This window comes from Panthera uncia (genome assembly GCF_023721935.1).
Source record: "Panthera uncia isolate 11264 chromosome C1 unlocalized genomic scaffold, Puncia_PCG_1.0 HiC_scaffold_3, whole genome shotgun sequence".
In the NCBI taxonomy this organism is placed as follows: Eukaryota; Metazoa; Chordata; class Mammalia; order Carnivora; family Felidae; genus Panthera; species Panthera uncia.
In genome coordinates, this window is record NW_026057584.1 from 20,426,526 (window position 1) to 20,438,827 (window position 12,302).

General features: G+C 44.4%; 3 long non-coding RNA genes across 3 annotated transcripts; 1 reads left to right on the plus strand and 2 right to left on the minus strand.

Moving 5' to 3' along the window:
- Nucleotides 1-287: 287 nt before the first annotated feature.
- On the minus strand, nt 288-3,436 carry LOC125911211 (uncharacterized). The gene is made up of 4 exons (XR_007454287.1): nt 2,812-3,436; nt 1,770-1,817; nt 1,086-1,226; nt 288-997 (listed from the first exon to the last, which is right to left on the minus strand). It is a non-coding gene; the product is annotated as an uncharacterized LOC125911211 (long non-coding RNA).
- Nucleotides 3,437-6,170: 2,734 nt separating this feature from the next.
- On the minus strand, nt 6,171-7,475 carry LOC125911209 (uncharacterized). The gene is made up of 2 exons (XR_007454285.1): nt 7,104-7,475; nt 6,171-6,361 (listed from the first exon to the last, which is right to left on the minus strand). It is a non-coding gene; the product is annotated as an uncharacterized LOC125911209 (long non-coding RNA).
- A 3,556-nt stretch (nt 7,476-11,031) lies between these two features.
- Nucleotides 11,032-12,302, plus strand: LOC125911210 (uncharacterized). The gene is made up of 2 exons (XR_007454286.1): nt 11,032-11,293; nt 12,109-12,302. It is a non-coding gene; the product is annotated as an uncharacterized LOC125911210 (long non-coding RNA).

Here is a 12,302-nt window from a genome sequence, read left to right on the forward strand (position 1 = left end):
TACGGGTTAGTTTAATCCGGGTGACAATAAAGAAGAGCCTTACTTAAGACTCTAACTAACTAGTTAAGTCTTAACTAACCAGGTCCTTGAATATGGAAACTATAAGACATCCCAAAGAGAGAGGACCCCAGTGATTAGTTAGTAGAACCTCACTTTCTCCTCCTACCCACAAGTACCCAGCTGAGTAGACTGAATCCCAGAGGAACCGAGTGGTCAGAGAGTGGCAGGACCAGCCCTGAAACCGGAGGCATCCCTTCATTCAACAAGTATTTATTGAGCATCTCCTGTTCTGACCCCAGGTTTAGGAAACCTTGGAAATTATCAGTGAATAAGACATTCCAGGAAGTAGGAGCCACAGAATGTAAGCTACATGGTGACAGAGACGTTTCTGTCTACATCTTTTCCTTCCAAGATGCTCTCCGGTATTACTTTAGGATGGCTTCACTTTTCACTTACTTTATTGTAGACCTCATCAAGAAGTGAAACACAGCAGGGGACTGAGGTGAAAGGGGGAAGTTTGGGGAGATAGCAGCTTCCAGATATGATAGAAACTACATTTCCCTCCATGGTCATTGACCACCACAGTTCTGGAAACTCTAGGACCATCCCAGTTTCAAACATTCGGCTCTCTGTGACTAGCAGGGTCCTGATGGTTTGAATACATATATGACTATAGCCACACTCCAATGGGAGCCATCTTGGTGCTGGGACTGGGCAGCACAACAGCTCCCCCTGGTGTTCTGGAGGAATGGCCTGTCTCAGACAGGGGTGGGGACCTACAAAGGTTGGGAATCATTGTTTACTGAGTTCTTTCATGAAACTAACCAACCATCTCCTTGTTGAGCACTTTAAAAGATCTAGTGGGAAGCCTCAGAAGAAATGAGGAAGTCAGAGCTTGAGAATCCTGGGCTTAAGAATCCTTAGATTCTGTTCTCCTTGTTTGAGGTGACAACCAAGCTCATTTTTTATTGGTGACAGATGTGATGATGCCCTGGGCCTGTAAGATAAGAAAGGCAAGGAGGTCAAACAAGAAGACAGAAGAGGCGCTGGAAAACACATAGATGTGGCTGCAGATCGTTATTCACCTGAGTTCTGATCCAGAAATATGGCCCCTGTGCACTAATCCAAGGGCTGAACTGAAATCCAAATTCTCTACATCTGTGTTTTCCCTCTTTTCTTTATCTCCATTTTCTTTTACATCTCTTTCTTTGAATACTAGTCAACTCCTGGGAAAGAGAAGGGACAAAGGAAAATCAGGTCCTTCCCAAGTTTGATGATCAATAGCCTGAGCCTTTTCCTTGTCAGACTTTCCTCAAAGCATTTGGTAATTCATATTGAAAGTCCAAGAATCCTAACATTCATCGGGCTTATCCTTTCCCACATACTCAGGGAAATTTGAACACAGAATACCTGGCAATTCATTTATTATGTGGCTAAACAGAAAATAAGGTGGAACAAATGGTGGTAAATTCAGAACTTTTGAAAACTCAAATATCCCCAGACTGGGACTCTTTACTAAGAATCTTTCCTCTGTGTTGAGTGTGTTTACACACGTGTACATGCATGGGCACGTGCTCTTTTCAGCTGATACAATTAAAAAAAAAAAAAAAGCATTTTCAGAGTAAGGAAGACGAGGAATCCAGAATAAAAGTTATCCATCCCTTTTCTGTTTAAGTAGAATAACCCCCTAACTTATCTTAAATGAGTAGACATCTCCACTGTGCTAAAAGCTCTCTAGGCAATAAGATTTTACAAACTTTCCTACTTACCCACTCCTGGTCATTGCCAAAGTTCACCCCAAATGCTCTCGCACACTGCTGATAGGAGGAAAGGTCAATGAAACCTCTCAGAAAAATGATTTGGGGGAAAAAGTGTACTAAGAGTCTTAAGGATATCATCCTCTTTGACGCTGTAACTTTGCTTCTACAGCTGTATCCTAAGAAAATACAAAAAAGACTAATGAGATGGAAGAGATATGTACATTTTGAATCCATTTTTGAATACAAGCAAATAATTAGCAATGTATTAAAATTGGTTTATGCAAATACAAATAATAGAATATTATGCAGATCCCGTAGTGTAGCTATATATAACATATAGGTAATATATATAATACAGAAATTATAGATGTGTGTATATAAAATGCGGAGGGGACACCTGGGTGGCTCAGTTGGTTAAGCATCCAACTCTTGATTTTTGCTCAGGTCATGATCTCATGGTTTTTGGGTTTGAGCCCCGCGTCGGGTTCTGTGCTGACAGCTCAGAGCCTGGAGCCTGCTTTGGATTCTGCGACTCCCTCTCTCTCTCTCTGCCCCTCCCCTGCTCATGCTCTGTCTCCCTCTGTCTCTCAAAAAATAAACGTTAAAAAAATTTTTTTGAATAAATAAATAAAATGCAGAGATAGATAAATATAAATAGGTCAATCACACACAATGTTAAATGTTAAAATGATGCGTTTTCTGTCTCATTTTTGGCTGAGGCCCCAAGGAACAGAGAACAGAATAATGGGGAGCAAGGATTCCCACCCACCAAAGACAGTAGGCAGCTCTGGAGAGGAGCAGTTCACATTCCCGAAGGAAGGCTTCAACTAGTAGGGGATGAAAATCAATGGATAAATGTCCCAGCCTCCTAGCATCGGGAGGGACAATTCTAAGGTAACTTTCCTGTAGTTTCTTGGAAGGTCTCCAGTGGGACTAAGCTTCAGTTGCCCTGGACAGTCATCAGCTCAGTAACACTCTATTCTCTCCCTTCCCAGGCTCACACCCTATTCCCCCATTCCTGTTTCCTAGAATCTACTTCATAACACACAACCTGTTCTCAGGTCCTTATCTCAGGCTCTACTGGAGGATGAGTAAAATTAAGTCACTCCCAAAATGTAATACCCTCTGGAGGTCAGGTTTTGTAGCTATCAAAAACTCAGGAAAGAATCTATCTTCAGAGGGCTTTTGTTTCGTCCCCCAGCTGAAGCAAGGCCACAAAATAAAAGTGTGGCTTTCCGATTCAAACAAGGGAGAGGAAAAGCTCAGAGGATATACACAAACTCATAGTTCAGTGAATTATCCTGTCACAACATTGTCATCATTGCTGCCATTATTACCGTCAAATGCCAAAGGCACAGAAGGCAGACAGCGTCCCAGCTGGGTAGGGAGTCACATCACCGGAAAAGACTCGTGGGGCTAGGTCCAGCTTCAGGCGGTTCCTCTGCCTAACACAATTACCCGGCCTCTCCAGCTATTTGGAAGGGGGGCTGTGTTTTAGAGACCATAGTGCTATAACCCACCGAAATGTCGTGCTGAGCGCCAGGGACGGGAGGACTCTGTTTTATTCCGAGTCTCTCATTCCCATATGGAACCCAAGGCACATCTAGACAGACAGCTGGATCTCTTCTCCTTTTCCCTCCTGGATTTAAAACTATGTTTCAAGCAAAAGTAGGGATTTGGAGGCCAGGAATAAATTGGCTCTAACAATGTGTAGTCCATGGGATCTGTATAGAGAGCCAAAGGAGAGCAAGCTACCTACACACAATCCCAGATTCTTACCCCCAGCTCCCCTGCCTACAATGGCAAACTGGCCCCTGGACTATTTCATAAATGTGGGCAAGGGGGAAGTGGCACCTACGGGGTCAGTAGTGGTAGATTCCAAAGGTTTAGGATTGAGGTTACAAAGTCAATGTCTTCAGGGTTCATGGCAATAATATTAGTACAAGGGAACCAAGCAGAGATTGGTGGAGACAACGGTGAAATGCCCCATCTAAACGGTACTTCTAAACTCTAGTCAATTGGGATGCAGTGTTGCTAGACAAATTTTTAAGAGCCACCAAGGAGTCAAAAATCCAGATTGTGTATGAAAGTCATTGGTTTCAGTGGTGGCAACTAGTTCGAATGTTTTTTGCTCACCCCGTGTTGGCCTGCATAGTCAAAACAGGTCTGTGGACTATAGTTGGCTCCTAAGCCATCAGGTGGACATACATTATGGGAGTGACATAATCTACTGTCATTGGAAAATGTATTGAAGTCGGCATCAGACAGCATAGTAACAGACAACTATAAGATTTTGAAACAGCGGAAAGAATGGAAAAAGACTTTAGGATTGAATTATAAACAGGCAAAAGGGACTGCACTCAAATTCATAAACTTATGAACTTCAATTTTGGGCCAGTTTCAACATCTGCTATTATGAGGAATAAGGATAATGGCGGCTTTATGTAGCATTATGACCACATTGCATCATACAATGTCCTGATCCTATGAATAGCCAGTTAGCTTTCTTCTTCCTGTCACTGGCTTACCTGCCTGAGGAACAGCTGGTTTAGGACAAGCAGGTTCTGTGCCCTCACCCCACTCCCCCACACCGACTCCCACCCCTCAAAATTAACTCTTTTACAAGAAGACTACCACCAAGACAGGGAGAAAGATGGTCCATAAAGACATCCAGCAAAAGGTGAAGACTCATGTATAGAAACTACCACAAAGGGTGGAAAAGGAAGAGTAAGGCTGACCCTTAGACAAGACACAAAGAAAGAAGATCCTGGCCCGGGCAGAACCAGTCTCGAGGGGCTAGGAGAGTAGAAAGACCACTCCATTATCTCTGCCTTTCTGTGATTTTGTCAAGTTAGTCCTTCAGTGTGTGTTTCAGTTGCAAAACTGAGATCACTGTTACAAGATCAGTGAAATAGTTAACACAAGCTCTGGGTAAAGTCTTGTTGGAACGTGGCCATGGCCACTCACCGTGGCTGCTTTTGCCTGCGAAGACTAAAACGCCTACCAACCTGTCCGTCACTTTCAAGGTCCCCCTCCAGTAGCCCTATCAGGTGCCATACCTCACAAAAGCTGCTGTGAGCTATAACGTGGGTCATGATTTTTTACTTCATACAGGGCTTTCACCAATAAATATTCAATGCCTTGGACACTAAGATTCAAAGTTCTCACACTTAATTTCAATTTTTGGGTGCCTGGGAGGCGGGTCTCCCGATGCCGTTACTTTGACTCTAGACTATCGGCTCTTACATAACACGCGTATGTGAACAAGGCCAAGTTCTATGTAAATGTGGCAAAAATGGTGAGTGTGATAGGGATGACTGGCACAGAATGAAGCAGGAAAGGCTACTTACCTCCTTTGTCTGTGCCTTCTCCCCAAGACTACACCAGTGTGTGCAAAGCATGTGATTACAACACATTCTACAAGATAGAGTATAGCATTACCACATTCCCAGGATGCCTCTGCTCCTGGGCGCAGGGACACTTGCCATAAGATCTTGAAACTACAATCTTCCCCCACTCCCACACTGAGAGCAAATGGGTCAACCAAGAACAAATCAACCATCATGGGAGAAACCCATGTTCCATTGGGAACAAGAACCTCATCGATATCTAGAAAATTTGACAAAACCCAGGGGCCTGCCTAAGTTGGCTGGACAACGGTTTCTGTATCTTTCACAGGAGAATTGGGTTCTAAGGCCGCAAACTTATAGATCAGCTTTGGTCTGGCGGGCATATGATTTTTAAAGGTGGCAGAACTGTTGCTCTTTAAGGGTAATGCGATAGGGGTAAGAGATGTCATATCTTTATGTGAATTATACAAGGTCCAGGTTCAATTACACAAGGGATTCCACACAGCTATCAGAATTATTTGACCCCAAAGTGTCCAAGACTACATTGTATCTATAGCACAGGATTAGGAGAGGCTTGGGGATGTTGTCCTTTAAAAAGTCCCAAATACACATATGCAGTCTAGGCCTATCTTATGTTTCCACCCTTTCTCATGTTTACAGTTCCTGGGCTCCGTGTTGACATGACCCGAGCTTGTTTCTAGAAAAAGGGGTATCTTTGGGCACCTTCGTTACTCATTACCAACAAACAAAGCTAGAAGTATGAGCTGATGATCTGGTTCTGCGTTTTCTGGTTGTTATACCTCAACCCAGCCAGTTAGAAGGTCTATCAAACCAAGTAAATCCTTTTCATATCCAGAAAATATCTCAACCTATTCCATACTGAAACCCAATCATATTTTATTAGCAAGTCTCTTACACAGGCACTACATATTTCCTCCCGACTCGCTTGATTATCCCTCTACCTGTTCCACCCTACTTAGCCTATTACATGAAAAAAGGCAGGGGTACTCCAGGTTGCCATAGGTCACTGTTCAGCTAAGCAAAAACACACAAAACACCATTTGTCAGTGAAAGGAGGGAAATTTTACTTAAAAGACCCTGGGCAGAGAGGTAAAATCGAAGATGATTATGGTGTTCTGGGGCCTGCACCAAAAGAGGCTTTTCTTATTGCTGGCCATGGGAAAAACTGTGACGCCGAAAGTCATGGGTTCGAGCAGTGTCTTCAACCAGATCATTGGCATATGCTGCTGACTAAGGAGACAAGAATGAGAAAATGTAAGATTTACACTCAGGAAACCCATGTGTTTTTTATAGAAGGACCTCTTCAGCTCAATTTCTCAGATTTCATCAGACATAAGGCCAGAGAGTATGAGAAACCCACCTTCAAGGGGCACCTGGGGTGGCTTAGTTGGTTAAGTGTCTGACTGCTGATGTCAGCTCAGGTCATGATCTCACGGGTTCATGAGTTCGAGCCCTGCATTAGGCTCCATGCTGGTACACAGCCTATTTGGCTTTCTCTCTCTCTCTCTCTCTCTCTCTCTCTCTGCCCCTCCCCACTAGCTCATGCTTTCTCTGTCTCTGTCTCTGTCTCTGTCTCTCTCTCTGTCTCTGTCTCTCTCTCTCTCTCAAAATAAACAAACCTTAAAAAAAAGAGAGAGAAAGAAAGAAAGAAACCCACTTTCAAAAAGGTAGGTCCAGGGGTTATGTCAACCTCTCTACTGAATGAAAAGATTTGAGGGAGGCTCTATCATAAAGAAGATAAGCAATGAACACAGAAATTCTGGCTTTTTGCAGGATTGGTGGGAAGCTGGGGGAGAGTTGGGGTTTTGTGGGTAGCAGAGAAGCCAGGGAAGAGTTGGAAGGCAGTCTCTGAGAGGCAAGTGGAGAGCTTTGCTTTGACAAAGTCATCACATTTTGGAACACCTGCAAGCCAGGAGGACAGTTCTTCGGGTTTGCGAGGCCCCTTTGGATAATCAGAAAATGTCATCGATACCTTGTCTTCCTGATCTTTTTCTTCCATAACTTCTTTACTTTCTGTCTCTGTAGTAAATCCTTCAGATGGCACGCTGAACACTTACATCTACAGGACTGCATCATCTTCTTATATTTCCCAATTCTGGCCAGCAGCAGGGATCTGGTTGCCGCGGCAGCCTCTATCTGCTGCCCCCCTCCCCCACCCCAGGTCCCTTCATTCAAAGCAGCCCACCCATCACTCCTTTTATATACAGAGACAAGTGCCCATGACATGGGAGCTCCTGGCAAAAGGACCTGATGATTAATGATGCCTTGTCACAATGGCTGTGATTCAGCATAAGAGCTTGGTTGGGTGGTTTGGGAGTACTGAGACATTTGGGGAAAATCAACAAAGTACCTATTAGGACTGCTGGCTCATCAGCTGGCTGCTGATCAGTGTAGCCCATGGGAACCACCCTGGATGATACTAACCAAGTGAAATTGTCCTGGCCTTTCAGACCCAACATCTTCAAAGCCTTTATTGGCTGGCACATTTACATGTGCATTCCTGGTCCCAACATCTTATTTTCAGAAAGAGCTTTTTCAGCAAGGATTTGAACTAATATGGGAATTTTTAAATGAATGCACTGAGGTATAACTGACACACAATAAACTCACATATTTTAAATGCGACAATTTTTTTAACGTTTATTCATTTTTGAGAGACAGAGATAGAGTGAAAGCAGGGGAGGGGCAGAGAGAGGGGGAGACACAGAATCTAAAGCAGGCTCCAGGCTCCAAGCTGTCAGCACAGAGCCCCACGTAGGGCTCAGACTCACAAACTGTGAGATCATGACCTGAGTGGAAGTCTGATGCCCAACCGACTGAGCCACCTAGGCACCACAAATGTGATAGAAATTTGATAAGTTTTGACATAGGTATACACCCATGAATCTTTCTACACAAATCAAGATAATAAGTACACCCTCCTGTCCCAAACGTTTCCCTGTGCCCCTTCCCTGCTCTCTCAGAAGGAAGGAAGGAAGGAAGGAAGGAAGGAAGGAAGGAAAGAAGGAAGGAAGGAAGGAAAGAATGAAGGGAATACAGCCTGGTTTCAAACACACTTCCTGAACAAAGGCTGTAACGGTTCACCCTCTCCAAGAGGATCCACCTCATGTGGGGATTATCACCACCAGGGAGGTGATAATCCAAGCATCTCTCACAGTTCCTCTAGTTTCTTGCTTCTTACAGACTCTAGGAGGGAGGGAATTCTACAGTACCCCTGTTGTTCTTTTAACATAAGACCTAAGGTTTTAATCCAGGGGGACGCAACAAAGGTTGGGAAGAGAGAAACAGAGAGGAAGAAAGAGAGGGACATCGAGTTGTGTTTTAACACATCTGTGAAGTTGAGTTTAATTTATTCTGTGTCCTGTTTCATCAAAAGTTACTAAGAGGGGCACCTGGGTGGCTTGGTCAGTTGAGCATCTGACTCTTGATTTTGGCTCAGGTCATGATCTCACTGTTCCTGAGTTCAAATCCCACATCGGGCTCTGTGCTGATGGTGCTGACAGAGACTGCTTGGGCTTCTCTCTCTCCCTCTCTCTCAGCCCCTACCCCACTCTCTCTCTCTCTCTCTCTCAAAATAATAAATGAACTTTTTTTTTAAAAAAGTTACTAACCATCCAGTTCTTTCCACACCCAAAGAACTCAGATCTTTAAGCGAAAAGGATTGGCGTTGGTGATCATGATATTATGTGCTACAGATGGCTTGATAGAACAACGGATTTATGCATCCAGATTTGTACTGAGGATGTGCAGTTGCCTCTGGGCCTGTGTGTTTCTGTGTTCTTTCCTAGGCATTCATGGTGGCATTCATGGTGGCTCTTTCCTATGCATTCAGTGTGCGGAATGGGCAGAAAGGAAGTGAAGGGGCCGTGTTCATGAGATCCCCAATTATGAGTAAAGTATGCCTGAGAACTCACCAGCCTAGGTATATATCAACATGGATACCCACCCCCCTCACACACACCAAATGCCTGAATAGATCCTCACTTTGTGAACAAGATATCCTTATAAGGAACTTTGTTTCGATGGGGGCACCTGGGTGGCTCAGTCAACTGAGTGTCTGGCTCTTGATTCCAGCTCAGGTCATGATCTTGGGGTTCCTGAGATCGAGTCCTCCCTCGGGCTCTGTGCTGACTATGCAGAGCCTGCTTGGGGTTCTCTCTCTCCCTTTCTTTCTGCCCCTCCCCCACTCATACTCTCTTTTTCTCTCTAAATCAGTAAACTTAAAAAAAAAAAAAAAGAACCTTGTTTCAGTAAATAATAGTGATCCACATCTCAATTGGCGAGGACTTATTGAAAATCTCTTGAGTGCCTTTCTCGATGGTCCATTTTTTTTTTCAAAAAATGTAAAATATGTATGAAACAGCCTTACATGAGAAATTATTCTAATTTCTTACACAAGAACAACCCACCCCCTCTATCTACTAGCTGCAGGATCGTGGACAAGCTACCTAACCACCCTGATCCTGGAATTCAGCCATAATAATACCCACCACACAGGGTTGATGTAAGGATTAAATAAATAAGTTAGTATCTCTAGAGTGCTTACCTTATCCCTGGCACTGTTCCAAGCACAAGCGATTATCTCGGCCCTGTCCTCTCAGAGTATAAGGTGCCTGACAGCAGGCACAAAGGTAAAATAACAAGGACCAGTCAAGACCAGATGGCCATCCCAAACTGCGGACTTGTCTATCCCGAAAGGAGGAGGCTAAAGTCAGGTTAAGGGTGAAGCACACATGGGTAAAGTGAGCCTGGAAGAATAAGGAGCCTGTCATTTTCCATATCGAGCAACCGTGGTTGAATAAAGCCTCCTCTTAAAGAAGTTTGGCTGTGAAGCAAAGGAGAGAGTGGTTGCTAGAGAGAGGCTTACCTTTTGCTCAAAAACCACCTCCACTCTCCTCTGTCTCCCCTCCTGTCTCTCCTCTACCCAATGCACTCCTGACTGCGCCCCCTACTCTCTCCCTGCAGGAACCTACTAGCCAAATACTCTACAGGATCAAATAAAGCAAGCACTGAAAAATGAAGTCAGGCTCCCCAAGGGCTCTGCACAGCTCCGGGCACTCGGGAGGTCCCCCGTGAGTGGTACATGACCTCCCCAAGTCTGACACTTCCATGTTGAACTCCATACTGTTACTTTGCAACTTTGTTCTTAGCTGAGTTTTACTCTGCTCTCTTTCCTCAGCCGTCTTCCCCGAAACACCCAAAGGTTGATGATGAATCCTCTAATTTTGCCCCTAGATCATCCCATCTGTTCCTGTACATTCAACTACACAACGCTCTACTTTGCCAATGCTCAAATCTACATCACCAGCTCCACTGCTCTCCTGAGCTAGTTACTTATATCCCATTTGTCCACTGAGCGCTTAAATAGACATGGTGTCTGTCCAGTAGACATCCCAATCCGGGCAACACTAAAACCAATACTTTCTGTCCAAATGTAGTTGCTGCTGCAGTATTTATTGTTGGCTATTCACTCAGGACGGAAGGCTAGGGTTCCATCTTTCCCTTCGAAGCTCATTCTTTTCACCTCTTCTGTCCCTCAGTGTTTTATAATCCACTCCTTCTCTATCCCCATCACTGACTTGGGTCAGTGTCTTCTGGGTCTTAATATTCAAGCCTTTGTCCATGTCTCTCTTCATGGTAAACATTAAGTACATGTCACCCCCTAGGTGATTAACCTCCTTGTCCCTATCTACCGGAGCAGCGAATACATGAGGAGACACTGCCCAATCGCTAAAATTAAGTAGATGCAGATTTAATTCCCACCTCTGCTATTTAGTATTTATGTGTCCTTCAGCAATTTCCTGAAGCCTATAAGGAAGTAATTTCTACCTGGGCGTTTAGTTTCCTCAGTAGTAAAATAATAGGATTGCCATTAATTCCATATCCTTCTGGCTTTAACTAAAAGAAGATTTCTTAGACGAGGAGAAATAAAATAACCTAAGTTTAGTAGATCGAGAGGCTTGGCTCCAGAAAATCAGTCTGACTAAATGCTGAAGGAAATCGTCCCAGGTCCCACTGCTCAGCCCTTCTCCTGTAGATTGGGTCGCTGACCTCATACTGACTTTGTGACATCCCAGAGTGAGGAAGTATAAGTCCACAGTTGCCTGGTTTCTTTAGACGCTCCTCCCTGCCTCATCTCAAGGCTCAGAAAACCATTTTCAGGTAAATAGCCAGAAACCCCACACTGGGATTCTAACATCTACCATGACTGGATGCAGCCACCCTAGGATACGGCACTTCTGGCCATCCCTTAGGACTCCATCTTTCTTCCGGAGCATAGAAAAAAGTACCACCAAGGACAGCCTGGGGGAGGAAAAGGATAGCAACTGGCCAGTTCTTTAGTGTGTGGTCCTGAAGGAGTGTAGGAGGAATACCGGGAGCAGTTGGGGGATGTGTAAGAGGTGGGGAGGAAGGAGGTCGTGATGGAGGCATTACGGAAGAGCCTTCATTCATTCTCAGGCACATGGAATGGCCTCAGTGAGAAGCAAGCCATTTGTAAGTATCCATCAAGCCCGCGGTACGAATAACACATTGACCAGCTCTCCTGGACTATAAGGATGAATTAGATAGAGATCTCTCGATGTAGTTATCTGAATGTTTACCATTAGAAGTGCCTTAAGTGAGAAGGAAGTTCAGAGACTTACAAATCGCCCTGTAACTCAGGGGACCTGAGGCTTAGTTGACGCTCTGCTATAATCATCCTAAAAGTATTTTTTAACAAGAGGCCGGTATAATCATCTTGTGCTGGGTCCCGCAAATAACGTAGCTTATTCTGGGGAGACACGACTTGCCCAGCACAAGCATCCCAGGAAGTTTCAAGTAAGTCAGGCCAAACCATAGCGAAAAGGGTAATAAAATAAGGGAAATTCTGCAAAATGTCAAGTTGGCTTCGTGTGCCCACCTGAAGAACCTTCTGAGACTCTCCTACCCTAACCAGGGAAGCTTGTAACCTCAGTTTTGTCTTTGCTTCTTTACAGCATGAAGAAACTGCGGAGCACTCGTGCAGGACGGTGCTCTGGAGAGCATACAAATCTTTCTGCACGGTGACATGGTCCCTACTGGAACTCCAGAACATCTCTGTGGTGTTACCTTCCACATTATCTCCCAGAACAAAAATGAGGCTGCCCAGCATTGAGAATCTCTTAATCAATAAAATCGGATCACTGCAACA